At 39.6% G+C, this 13109-nt stretch overlaps 1 long non-coding RNA gene across 1 annotated transcript; it reads right to left on the bottom strand.

The window, feature by feature from the left end:
- Nucleotides 1-8049: 8049 nt before the first annotated feature.
- On the bottom strand, nt 8050-13066 carry LOC113586777. The gene is made up of 3 exons (XR_003411654.2): nt 12520-13066; nt 9319-9353; nt 8050-9053 (listed from the first exon to the last, which is right to left on the bottom strand). It is a non-coding gene; the product is annotated as an uncharacterized LOC113586777 (long non-coding RNA).
- Nucleotides 13067-13109: the final 43 nt, after the last annotated feature.

The raw sequence follows: 13109 nt of genomic DNA, 5'->3' as shown, positions 1-13109 counted from the left end.
AGTGCTGGTTCATTGAAAGTGAATATATGTGTGTTTGACCACTTTGTCATCACAGCTGTCTCCTTTGTGATGGGAAGTCTGCTGTAATTTGAATAGCTCTGCTTTAAGTAGAGGTGACTGCAGCGAGAGCTTTTTAACAGCCGTGTTCTCATCAGATGCCGCACTGAATACTCTGACTACTCCACCTTTTTATTCATGACATGCTCGTGGTCTCCAGTAGAATATTTCCATGGCAGTTCCACCCATTTCCAGTATGTCATTTCCTGTTGTGCTGCTTTTGTACCGAGAGCATCTGTACCTAGACCTTCTGTACCTAGACCTTCTGTACCTAGAGCCAGTGAATGGTTTTGGAATGCTTAAGTAAAAAAGGCAGCTTGGGAGCTTTATAGGAATTATAGGAAGATAAGTACTTTAAATCAACTTGAAGAAATTCCAAAAAATGTCACCTACAAAACATTTCTACTTAGTAAATTTACAAATATCCTTCACACCATATGTAAAAAAAATCATGGGAGCAAAGCACAGTGCCTTAAAACTCCTTTAAGTATTTTTGTGCCAATTTCACTGACTCTGAAATCTCCTTTCCAGCTATAGCACAGCTGAAGCCACCGTCATCTGTAAACTCAACAGCACTTCTGTTCTAAAGACCACAGGAGCTGCAGTGCCCACTTACATCCTCCACAGCGTTTAGTCTCTACACGCACCATGTTGATGTGTCATTTCTAGCTCCGTGGCTGTGTACGTGCTGATGAGTTATAATGGGTCTCCAGCCAGATCCACCTGTTAGCAGTGGGAGAGTGAGCACAGCCCAGACTCTGGGTCATATCTGAGAGCTGCTCCACTGGATACGCTGCACACTGCCCATCAACCTCGTCCATTACAGTCTCATCAAGGCAGAGGCGGATGCAGCACGAATTGGCCACCTGACCAGAGCCCCATTCAAATCAGCTCTCTCCCCCTCTTTATCATCGTGACCCCAGACGTGTACTCAGACAGCCTGAGTGAAGGGAGAGAAGAGATAGAGACAGACAGTGAGTGAGAGGAAGCCAGGAGACAAGACAGAATGTGAAGAAAAGGTGTTTCAATGAGGAAGCTATAGGGAAGAAAGAGCTTTTGTCAGAGTTAGATTAAAATTCATGCAGTCTAATCAGCTGCTAAATTTAACCTAGTAAAGCAGTACCCTGTGCTGCTGCCACACACACACACACACACACACACACACACATATTTTTGCTAAGTCAGCATGGCTACCTCTTAAGGGTAGTACCCTGTAAAACCTTGAGATGCATTTAAAACAAACTATACTTCTGAATAAGGCCATTCCACGATGACACTAATAATAATAATAATAATAACTCTAACTCTAACACTGTTTAGTTATATTTACTATAATGTGCTTCAACTGTTTGTGTCTAAATTACTAATCTGATTAAATATTTATTTTGATTAAAAACTAAAATATTTGTATTTCTTCCCAACAGTAACTAAATTTATTCTGTGGCGTTCAATCCATAACTTTAATGTCTTTCAGTGGAAATACAGATATTTCAGGCACTCATTTACTTCTAATAATCTAATAATCAATTTTCGCTCATTTGTAATACATTCTGTTAGGATGGTAATAGCAACACACATTGAAATAAATCATGGAATCATAGATGTGATCTCCGTCTACACTACATTTAGAAAATTGTGGCACAATTCCCCATTTTACCAGACAAACTCAGTGGGAAAACAATTAACCAAAATACAAATAAAACCAGCACAAAACACAAATCTGAGCAATCAACAAGTCTAAACACAGACTCTGAGACAAAACTAGGACTACATTTGTCACTTAACAGGTCATGCTGTTTTCTGCAGGGAAAGAACGGATATCAGGTCCTTCAGATTGGTGCGCGATAATGAGCGCATTTACATTTGGCCACAGCCGGCTTGCAGATGAGCCAAGCAGAGGCTGATTAGGACCTGCCCTCTGGTTACCAAGGCGATTATCATAGTTATAGAGCAGACGAGGCAGGAGAGGGATTTCCAAACTCAAGCCTCCCCGTGTGTGCTTGGAAAAGCACGGGTGGTCTGGGCTGTGACAGCATCCGCGGGGCAATCACTGTTAACAAGGCATAGAGCTTGGTGCGTGACTGACCAAGAGAGCCCCTGGGATCCTCCTATCCAAGACCACAGCCAACAGGGTGTTGTATATTGCAGGGTTTTTTGGGGGGGAAGAGGAAATTTCTCAGAAATATGAATATGAAAAACACTTATGGAACACATATGGAAAGTACATACACTATACAACTTTCCTGTTCTTTTTGTAGACTTCTCTAGGGTGCAGAAGCTTCAAGCATATTTCCAGTGCACAAAGACTGTGAGGCACTGATAGTCACTTAGAGGGTACAGACAGACAGACACAGCATAGTCTGCAATGTGTATACTGTATCCAGACTAACATGAGTCTACAGACATGAGCTAATGTCAAATTTGCAAGGAGATCTCTGATAGAAGTCAAATACAACATTAAAGAGATTCATTTATTGCCCTCATTTCATATGTATTACCCTCATTTTGTAAAGAGAAGGCACACAGCTGAAGAAAATAAACACTGATCTTGTCTGGTTTCTCTTATCAGAAGCTCTTTTATATACCCAAACTACATGCATATTGCATTCTTTGCTTTTACAGAGGAAGTAAAACAGTGAACTGGGTCACATATCATCCTGTGCATGAACCAACTTTACTACATTTGCTAGGAAAAAATCCAGGTATAACACAGTAGCTAACTTCCACAGCAGTCGGCAGACACCAACGTCCGTCCTCTACTAGCGGAGAAGGCACGCAATTGTGCACAGATGCTGTCATTAATCCATGCACGACTGCAGCACGACCTAACTGCTTATGTGAGGAGCGCTTTCAGTTTGACGCTATCACAGTTTCGGGGTCAGACGCTAGCATTCAACAGGGCTTGGCAGTCATTCTCCTCTGGTCTGAATGTATTGACAGCCCTGGGAGAATAGACTCCTTTCTTCTCACTAATGGCAATCAATTACTTGAGCTTTGCATAAGCATTCAAAGATGGAAGAACACGATGCCCTGTAATGCAAAGAGTAAAAGTTTATTATATAGAGCTTTATTAAAATAATGAAATTTCACCCCCTCGAATGAGCCTACTTAGTAACCCTTGGCGTTCATGCCTCTGGTGACCATTGTGGTATGAGTATTTTAATAATGCCCATAATTGTATGAGCCATTATCTTGTCATCACAGCTACTGGCAAGGCTGGCAGTGAGCGTGAATGGACAGATGATGTTGTGAAAGGGAGTGGGCTGATGGCGTCAGGTGGAGAGAGAACAGTGTGGGTGTGGACCAGACAAACCTTAGTTAGCTTGCATGAACCTGCCACACAGCCAAACACACGGATCATCTCAGTTATCAAAGAGGTCTGAGGAGAGGGAGCTAAGGGGTGGTGATGTGCATGTGTGATTGTACTTGTCCCAGTGCATATGCCTGCACACACAAACACATGCACACACACACACACACACACATGCATGTACACATACATGCACACACAAACACACACACACACACACATGCATGTACACATACATGCACATACAAACACATGCACACACATACACGCACATACAAACATATGCACACACACACACATGCGTACACATACATGCACACACAAACTTATGCACACAGACACATGCACACATGCACAAGCACACACGCACAAACACACACCCACACCCACACATATACACACATTTTCCCCGCTACAGTACAAAATGCATTCAATAACCTCATATTTCCAAATATATACTATATTCTTGTCTTACTCAAACTCAACCACCAGCAGAACTCACTATTTACTGCATCTTTTACACGTTTAAATACTGTTTTACGTAATACTGTTTAAATACTGTTTTACATAATGCTGTTTAAATACTATTTCAAAGCTGTTCAAACTATGTCCAAGACCAAAACAAATTTGATTTTAGTAGTATAAACTCCTATTCCAATGATATTTTAAGCAAAAAAATATAAATAAAGATTCCAAAAAAACAAAACCTGATGAATCACAGTTGATTACTAATTAATGTAAGTGGTTTGTTTTTGACTTTATTACCATCTGTACAAAAGGGAATGTTTGGGATGAACTTGGACCCGAACCAACATAGAGTAGTGACTAACAGAGACAGAAGTGTAGCTGGGAGAGAGAGAGAGAGAGAGAGAGAGAGAGAGAGAGAGAGAGAGAGAGAGAGAGAGACGAAGGTGAGATAGAATACACTGTAGTCTCACATGAGATTAGGGTTCACTAAAATTGGCCATGTCATAAATCACAGTCTATCTGTGAGGGAAGCTGGTGTCAGAGTGTAGCCAAATCTGATACACTTAGCAGTGGCATCTATCATCAGAACTTTCAAGCAAACCACCAAGTTTCTGCAAGGCATTTGATTGGGTAGTAATCTGGTCAAATACTCCAGAACCATGTGAATGTGAATATATTTCCACTGAGATTACAAATGTTATCTCACAAAGGGGGAAGAGTTAGTACTTTTACTGAAGAAAACTATAAAAGCTGTCAATGTCAACTCCAACAATGCCATAAAACGTGACAGAAAACACAACTTTTGGAAATGTAAGCATGAGAACTACTGCTAGAGCCCTGACAAAGCATAATAAAGTCAGGATGAAGCAGCTGTATGCTGTCCCTTTGGAGATGAACTCAGGTACCATTATATCCAGGTAAGATGTAAGATATAAAATCCTGTACTGGTTTGAAAAATAAACTAAAGATTTTAGGCATAATGTTTAAAAATGTAATTTATATATAATTTTTACTTTATTTATTTTCATTTATTTTAGAGATTCATGGCGCGTGAAACTAGCCCAACACCTCACATCTTCATCTTAAAACTGGCTCCAAAAGATACCGATGAGAAAAGAATGTGTTGGGGGAAAGAGCGACTGAACATTCCAGGCCAGAGGTGTGTGGATATCACCATGTGTGCAGCAATATCCTCAGATGGCTTGATTGCACATAAACCGCTAATTGCAGGACGCCTCATAACCTTGTAGCTTTACCTGTGCACCAAGCTCATGCCATCTGAAGAAAGAGAGCAAGCTTTATCCCACCTCCCTCTCCTTCTCTCAATCCCTTTTCCTCACAGAGGCAGAAGGTGTATCACTCCGAGTCACACGGCCAGGCGCGCCTCCTTGCGCAGCAGATTGCCAGCGGTGGATCAGGCATGCCAAGCCATCCTCTCCCAGGCGCACTGCTCCACACAGCATGTGGTGTGTTGTGGGTGAGAACACAGGGCCAAATGCCGAAGACAAAGTTGATTAGCATTACACTGGAATGGTTCAGGATTACATCATTTCCACATTACAGTATATTTAAAATATTATATCAACACAGACATTTTGGAAAAGGAAGATAAATTGTATGTAAATGGTGTGAATTATGCACTGAATTTTGAATTATGCCAATTTAGTGCATCACTTTTTTAGTTTTTATGTTAAAAGAATATCTTTAGAATTGTGTCAATATGTCTGTCCATGTATGTGTCATTGTATCTACAGTGTGTATACATGTATGTTTTTCTTTACATTCTTGGAACAAACATGGTTTCATTTAGCATATTTTGGTATTACTTCTGCAGAAATGGAAAATAAAGTACATTGAAGCAACATTTCAACATTCATTCTGATTCACTCATGTGATAAGTACTGTAGTACATTGTATACAGTAAAGCAGTACCATTCTTGTTCTGGAATGGAATGCTGGCTTATTTATTTATTTATTTTTAAATCAAAGGGAAAAAAAACTCAATTCAAATGCTGTATCTTATAAATGCTATTTGATGTTAGTGTTCTTCACCATAAGGTGTTAAGAATGAAAAAATATTCTTGTTAAAACATTTTAGATAGCTGTAGAATGAGCTGATTTTGATGAGTGTCTGATTAGTGCATTTTGCATGTGATTTGAACTGCTACGCTGGGCTTTATGTTGGTAGAGAGCTGTATGAGGTATTTTGTAAATGCAAATTCTAAATTCATGTAACATATTGTAAAAACTCTAATGTGCTCTTTTATTGATTTGCTCTTGTCAGTCACATTATTAATACGTTCTTCCAGGGGGAAAATTACGATCAGTTTGTGGGACATATTTCAGAAGCCTTACAAAGACGCAGGTTATGTTATAAAGTGTCACCGAGCCATTTGGATTGTATCACAGCCTGTGACAGCCTTGCTGGCAGTAGCTTAGTGTAATAGATTAAGAAGGAAAAAGAGCACCTGCTCTTCTGTCCCCTGCTTCTACTTTTCAAGCGCAGGCTTTTCACAGACCATTACGCAGCATCACTTAAGTGCAATAATATGCTTTCCAACTGACCATTTTACTGCCGCTAACAGAGACGCAGCCTGCTTCACGGAGCTGACGTTTAGCAGAGACTGCTGATGACGGTGCGTGACCACGTTCCTCTCAGCGGGCTCTTAAACTCTGCATTCGGCCAGCTGTTCGTTTCCCAGCATCAGAGTAGACAGCGTGGCGGAGCACCAGCACAGAGTCAGCCCTCAGGTCACCCGGGATCAGGCAGCCCACTACGGGCCGTCCACTCCTCCAGACACTCCAGGGCAGCGGTGACCGCCTGGTCAGCGCACAGAGTGGTTGTGACTGTGAATGCCAACAAGGCTCTCTCCTGCTGTCTTGTTCAGTGGTCATACAATTTCATCGGTTTGGTGTGGGGACACCACTCTCCCTTCCTCTCTCTGTCTCTCTGCCTGAGCTGAATCAAGATGAGCACGCAGTGTGTCAGTGTGCACTGCAGATGGGAGAAGGCGGAGCCAGAAATGTCCTTTTACTCCAGTGAGTATTGGTATCAAAAGAGAATTCTGATATGAACTTTTACATATTCATTGCGATAGGCTGTTTAACGTGCACTAGACTTAGAAATTTTTTTTTTTGCTAATACTAATTTGCTAATGCTAATTTGGTGCCTTTATATTTTTGCACAGCTTTTTATGATGAAATGATGAAATCATTACGTTAAGCTTTAAGTATGGCTAATACTGCAGACATGAACACGTTCTGTTCTTACATCTCCATCTGTTGGCATAAAATGGCATAGCAAATTCTGACGCACACTCGATTATACAGTAATCAGTCTGATTTGCATCTTTCAAGCACCGCCGTGTGTAACACATTTGTACTATGAAGCATTTTCCATATCTGTATTCATCTGTATCACTTCTGGATTGGAATTATGGCGGCAAAACTACCACACTTTATTTTCTGCGACTGGCAAAAAAACAAACAAACAAACAGAAAAAGACATGGATGAGTAGGTCACTATACACAATTTGCAACAAGATTTGATCAATTTGATGAAAGAGACTTTTTTTTCTCCCTGTGCATTATATATACATCATATGGACTGTGTAATCATGTGGGGATGTGTGAGTATGCTCACTGTGGTAGCCTGGTTGCAGACACAGGCTCTCTTTGGTTCCATGCTTTTCCCAACAACATGCAGATATCTATTGAAACGTGATTAACTAAAGGTGTGTTGTTGCTCTCAATCCAACATAACAAACAGAAACACATTTGAAGTAGGTGCATGAAGCAGATAGTAGAATGTCCACAAAAATGAAGAATGCTGCCCACACACTCACAAAAAGATCAGGAAAGTCCAAGAGCAGTTTTAATCAATTTTATTCCATTAGTAATGATGTGAAGCCAACCAGTGATGAGCACTGATGATAGCATGTAAGATGAAACGCTTGCTCTTGCTTCAACGGTTGGATTCATATCTTGCTAATGGAATAAAATCTATTCAAACTTATGGTGGACTTTACTGATCTTTTTTGTTAGAGTGCAGGCATCATTACTGAAAAGTGATTAATATCAACAACCAAGACCAACTTTTATTTTTCTATCAGCAAAAAAACTGATTGATGGATATACCACCTTTTGGCACTTAAAACCAACAGTGAGGCAACAGTGTTGTGACAAGTGAATGAGGTAGTCAAGAATAGCTTTAGTCTTTGTTATGGAAAAGTAGAGGTGGATAATAGCATGCTATATTATATTTACTTAAGAAACGTTTTGAATAAATTGTATTTTTAATACTTGTTTTTTTAAAACATGCCACTTTAAACTCTTACTCAAGTCACTTACATTTGTGGGGTTAAAAATTTACTTTTATTTCCTTAAATTCATTCCTTAAGTTCCTCCTGTCAAATCTGAAATAATTTTAATTTAATGCACAACTCACCACAACCTGTACATTTTATAAGTAGGTTTGTACATAAGTAGAATAAAGGTCCATTTGTTTTAGTTTGTAGGACAAAAATGTTATAATTTCGTTTCCCAGTATTATTAAATGAGACTTGAGTAATTATTATAAATATTTTAAAGCAATAATACTTTCACCTGAGTATGGGTTCTGGCTACTAACTACCTCTGACCAAAAAACCCACTGAGATTTGTCATTATTTAACATTAAAGCTTCAATGATTTTGAAGTTTGTACTAATTTCCACCACACATCCTCTGAAGGCCCCGCCCCACCTCTTAATCCCACACCCTCTTTCCAAACCTCCCTCTACAGCCCAGGCATCGCTTGTCCACTAGGTGCCGCACTACCGTCACCAATGTTAAGGGCGTTCCGTAATATCTTAACTTTTCATTACGATTGATCTCGTCTGATGATAGAGAGCATTTAGGTGTCGAATAAATCTTAGAATAAAGCGAATAAAGCAGAAGCTGACCATAATACTGCAGAAGGGCAAACATTCACTGGGAAAATTTGTACATGGTGGTCACTGGGATTTCCTAGTGGGGGATTCCGAACGCCACCCATTCAGTGGCTTGCAAGACAATCACGTGGTTTCAGAGAACGCTTCTGCTGGATATAATATAACGCAGCTAAATTGTCTGCTGGATAGTGTTACATCCGGTATGTTTCCCTGTTCAGGTAACATTCAGGCAGGGTGTCTTCTCCTTTGTAACTCCATCATTTGGCAGGAAGCGATGCAATATTGTATCTGACAACACAACATTTAGAAATGTAAGCATGAGAACTACTGTTAGAGCCCTGACAAAGCATAATAAAGTCAAGATGAAGCAGCTGTATGCTGTCCCTTTGGAGATGAACTCAGGTAATATTATATCCAGGTGATGGATTAACATCAACTGTCTAGAATATTTGGCCCCCCCATTTAGCACCTATCCATAACACCTCCAATTAGAACTGTATACTGAGTCAGACCAAGCCCCAGAACAACAGAGAATACTACAACATATACTCACATTTTGGTGCTGTTCTCTCTGTTGGGCAATTGTACCTGCAAATGAAACATTTTTTTAATCTGCTTGCTTTTTAATACATATTTCACTTAGTCATTATGAATGTACTTTTACTGCTACAATAATTAGTTATCTCTTCTCTTAACCATCACTGGTTTGTAGATTTTCTCATTCATTTTGCCACCTTTTCTGTATTTTTGTACATTAGGAATTTTAATTTATTTATAATTGCTTATTTTAATTCTGTTGCACCAAGCCCTCATAATCGTGTTACTGTATACAGTTAATCTCCTCTAAAAACATCCATATTATGCTATCGCAAATAAAACATAAACAAATCTCTTCCTGAAGGAAACAATTACAGAGAAAAGCCAACTGTTCACTTTTCCTGGACATGCCATTAAAAATCTCCAACTTAGTGGAAACTAAAGACCTTCACTTCCTCTGCTTATTTACTTAGACATTAATATTAGCTAAAATAAACACAGTTTATTATCTCAATAGTTTTATAAGTCAATATATGTGCCGAAAGATGGCTAATTTTAGTTATGTTAGGCAAAGTAGGTACAAGCAGTTGAATGTGCTGTATGCTATCTTTGAACAATGTACAATCCACAGTTTTAGTTTGGAGAGTATATATGCTGAACAGTTATGACCACTTATAACACATAGTTTTATATCCTTCAGCAAGTCACTAATTACTTATTTGTGTTGATTTGGGGATCTTGAAACTTGTTTGTGGCAAACATGAAGCCAACAACATTCAATAAACAAGGACTGTTTTACTGCAGACTTGCATTATAGCTGGCATTTCCAGTAAATAACATCAATTAAATAAACCAGCATAAATAAAAATGATTACAAAGCAATTGAAATCACTGGATCCTACACACTACACAATGATCCTACACACTACACAATGCTTTGTAAATGAGAACCTTCATGCAGTGCAGTACAGATGAACTGATGTCACCAACTCAGTGTGTATAAAGATTTCTTACAGCTAGGAGCAGGAGTCATGGACAGAAAGGTTCCAGGGCTTAATTTATTTATTCTCACAAATAAATAATAAATAAATTCTCACAAATACAACAGTCAGCATCAACGTAAGGTAACTCATGAGCAATAATGTGAAACAGGAAACTGACTCAAAAGGGCACTTTACAGTCAGCAAGAATTTACATGGACCAGGAAAGCCAAGTGATTAGTCTGTATAAGTTTATATCCTACTGACTTTGGATGGCAATCAGTGGGAAGTGCTAGGGCGAATATGTGGAAAACACAGTGTGGTAATTGCTGAGCAAAGCTTCCTATGCCAGAGCCTCTAACAATCCCCAGGTCATAACCCCTCAACTCTAATTTTAAATGCAAGATCCATTAGGTATACAATTACACGTTCCAACAAAGTACGACTTTAAAAAGCAGCCCAACTCAGTTACTGTTGGAGTTCAAGATCTAAGCCACTGAATCTCAGGTAGCCAGTAGCAAAAGCTCTGATAAAGTGGCACCCAAGATCAGATCTTGGCTAATGCCTTTTTACACAAGTACATGTTTTTTGGGACACCTAGTCTAAGCCTGGTTAAAGGGCCTGGAGAAAAAAACACTCCTAGAAGGATTCACTTCAATCATATAGGCTGGCATTAGACACTTCTGCAGCCATTACTCTAGCAAGCTAAGCCTTTAACCAATTTTTACCTGACTGTGATGAGAAGATGTTCAATAACTATGAAGAGTAGTGTGGTTTGGAAGTAGATGGTTGGTGGGGTTAGGCCTTAGGATTATTTACATTTATGTGTTTATGATTATTTACATGCAAAGATGCACACTAGAAGACTATACAAAATGTACCATAAAGTACCCTTAAAGGACATTCATTATTATGTAACAATAGATATAACTATTATTCATGTCATAAACAGTCAGTGAGTGGCAGTTCAGTTTTCAAAGTCAGGGTGTCAGGGTTATGTCACAGGCATGTACAAATCTGGGATCTTAGATGTGAGTAGCAGGAATCTAAAACTGAATAGTAGTGATGTCTATCATGTAATATAAATATCACCATGAGAGCAGGCTGTTCATTCATTCATTCATTCATTCATTCATTCATTCATTCATTCATTCTCTCTCTCTCTCTCTCTCTCTCTCTCACACACACACACACACACACACACACACACACACACACACACACACACAAAGATATTGCGATGAGTCTGACCCATCTCACCTCCCATTTTCCACTGCCACCCTGGAAACCACCTTGTCTAGATATAGTATCATGACATTTTGTTAGATTATTTGTTTGAACTTCCTGACCTGCAGACCATCTACCACAAGTGGTGCCAGACCAAGGGCAGGATTGTAAAGGACCCCACCCATCCCAACAATAGGCTCTTCTCTCTGTTGAGGTCAGGGAAGTGCTTTCGCTCCCTGAAGACCAAGACAGAGAGACTGAAGAGAAGCTTCTTCCCACAGGCCATTCGGCCCCTGAATCAGGGAAACTGATACACAACCATATACATTGTACATTGTGTATATAAACATAATATACATATATTGTACATACATTGTTAATATATTTTTGTACATATATAGAATATCTATATTTCTCTACGCACCCCTGTTTTCTTTTTCCTCAGTTTGGACAGAGCACTCTCAACCATTTCACTGCGAGTTATACTGTGTATGACTATGTATGTGACAAATAAACCAAACTTAAAACTTGAAACTTGAATATTAGTATGCAAGGATAAACAACTATAATGGCTCTTTCAAGGTTTCGTGCCACATGAATTGAAAGATAGTGGGAGTGGTAAAGGTGATCAGAGTGTTAAAATGTTTTTAGAAGTTGAGCACAGCTTTTCCCATTTCTTGTTTTCCCCATTATGTTCATTCCTCTTCTGGATATTTCCCATTAACCAAAAGAGCCTTTAAAACCTAAATATGATGTGACTAACATAGGCAGGCAGGAGCCAAATGTGTTGTCAAAATGTGTTTATTAGTTGGATAAACAAAACATAAGGGAAGAGTACCAGGAATACAAGATAAACAAAAACACAGCTACACTAAACAGGAAGGGAAAACATGACTAATAGATAACGGTGCCTTTCAAGATGGTCACTGGTACAGGAATCCTGGAAAAATTCTGACCCACTTGGCAGCTCCCAAGGCTTATGCAAGCGATAGGGAAATAGCATTACTTACATCTTGCGATGCAGGTCGCTCCTCCCTGCAGCATTGATCAAGACGGATCATGACTGAGACGGAGCAGACTCACGCTTTGTGGAAACAGTCGGAGTTTTGTCGCAAAGCAACAACCACAGTCTCGCTCTCATCGCTGCGTCCCTGGAGAGCTAATTCTGTAACCAGAATGCTTGTGAGGCGGATGCACAAATTGAAGAGCGAGATTATTAAGGACAAAAACCACAATCAGAGGGGTAGTCACAATCCATGGCTAATTTACCAATTAGTCCGGGAATACATCGTAAACAAAAGCACGCGATGAGAACCAGGGAACGCTATAACAAAGACGCTAGGAATCACACAGAGGATAGGATAAACGAAAGCTAGAATTAGGATTAACAAACGGCTAGAAGCAACAATGACCAGCCACCACACGGGTAAAAAGGCAGGGTTTACACGTACAGGGTAAGGGGCACTTAACTAGACACAGCGATAACTAACTAATAACTAATGAAAACAGCGAAGACCATAACAAGGACTGGTACTGGAATGAAGAAAATTAAGTAACATAAGACATGGATGCTAGGAGGGACCAACCGTGACACTAAGAT

Source organism: Electrophorus electricus, chromosome 3 (genome assembly GCF_013358815.1).
Source record: "Electrophorus electricus isolate fEleEle1 chromosome 3, fEleEle1.pri, whole genome shotgun sequence".
NCBI lineage: Eukaryota > Metazoa > Chordata > Actinopteri > Gymnotiformes > Gymnotidae > Electrophorus > Electrophorus electricus.
This window is presented reverse-complemented; position numbering and strand designations above follow the sequence as displayed.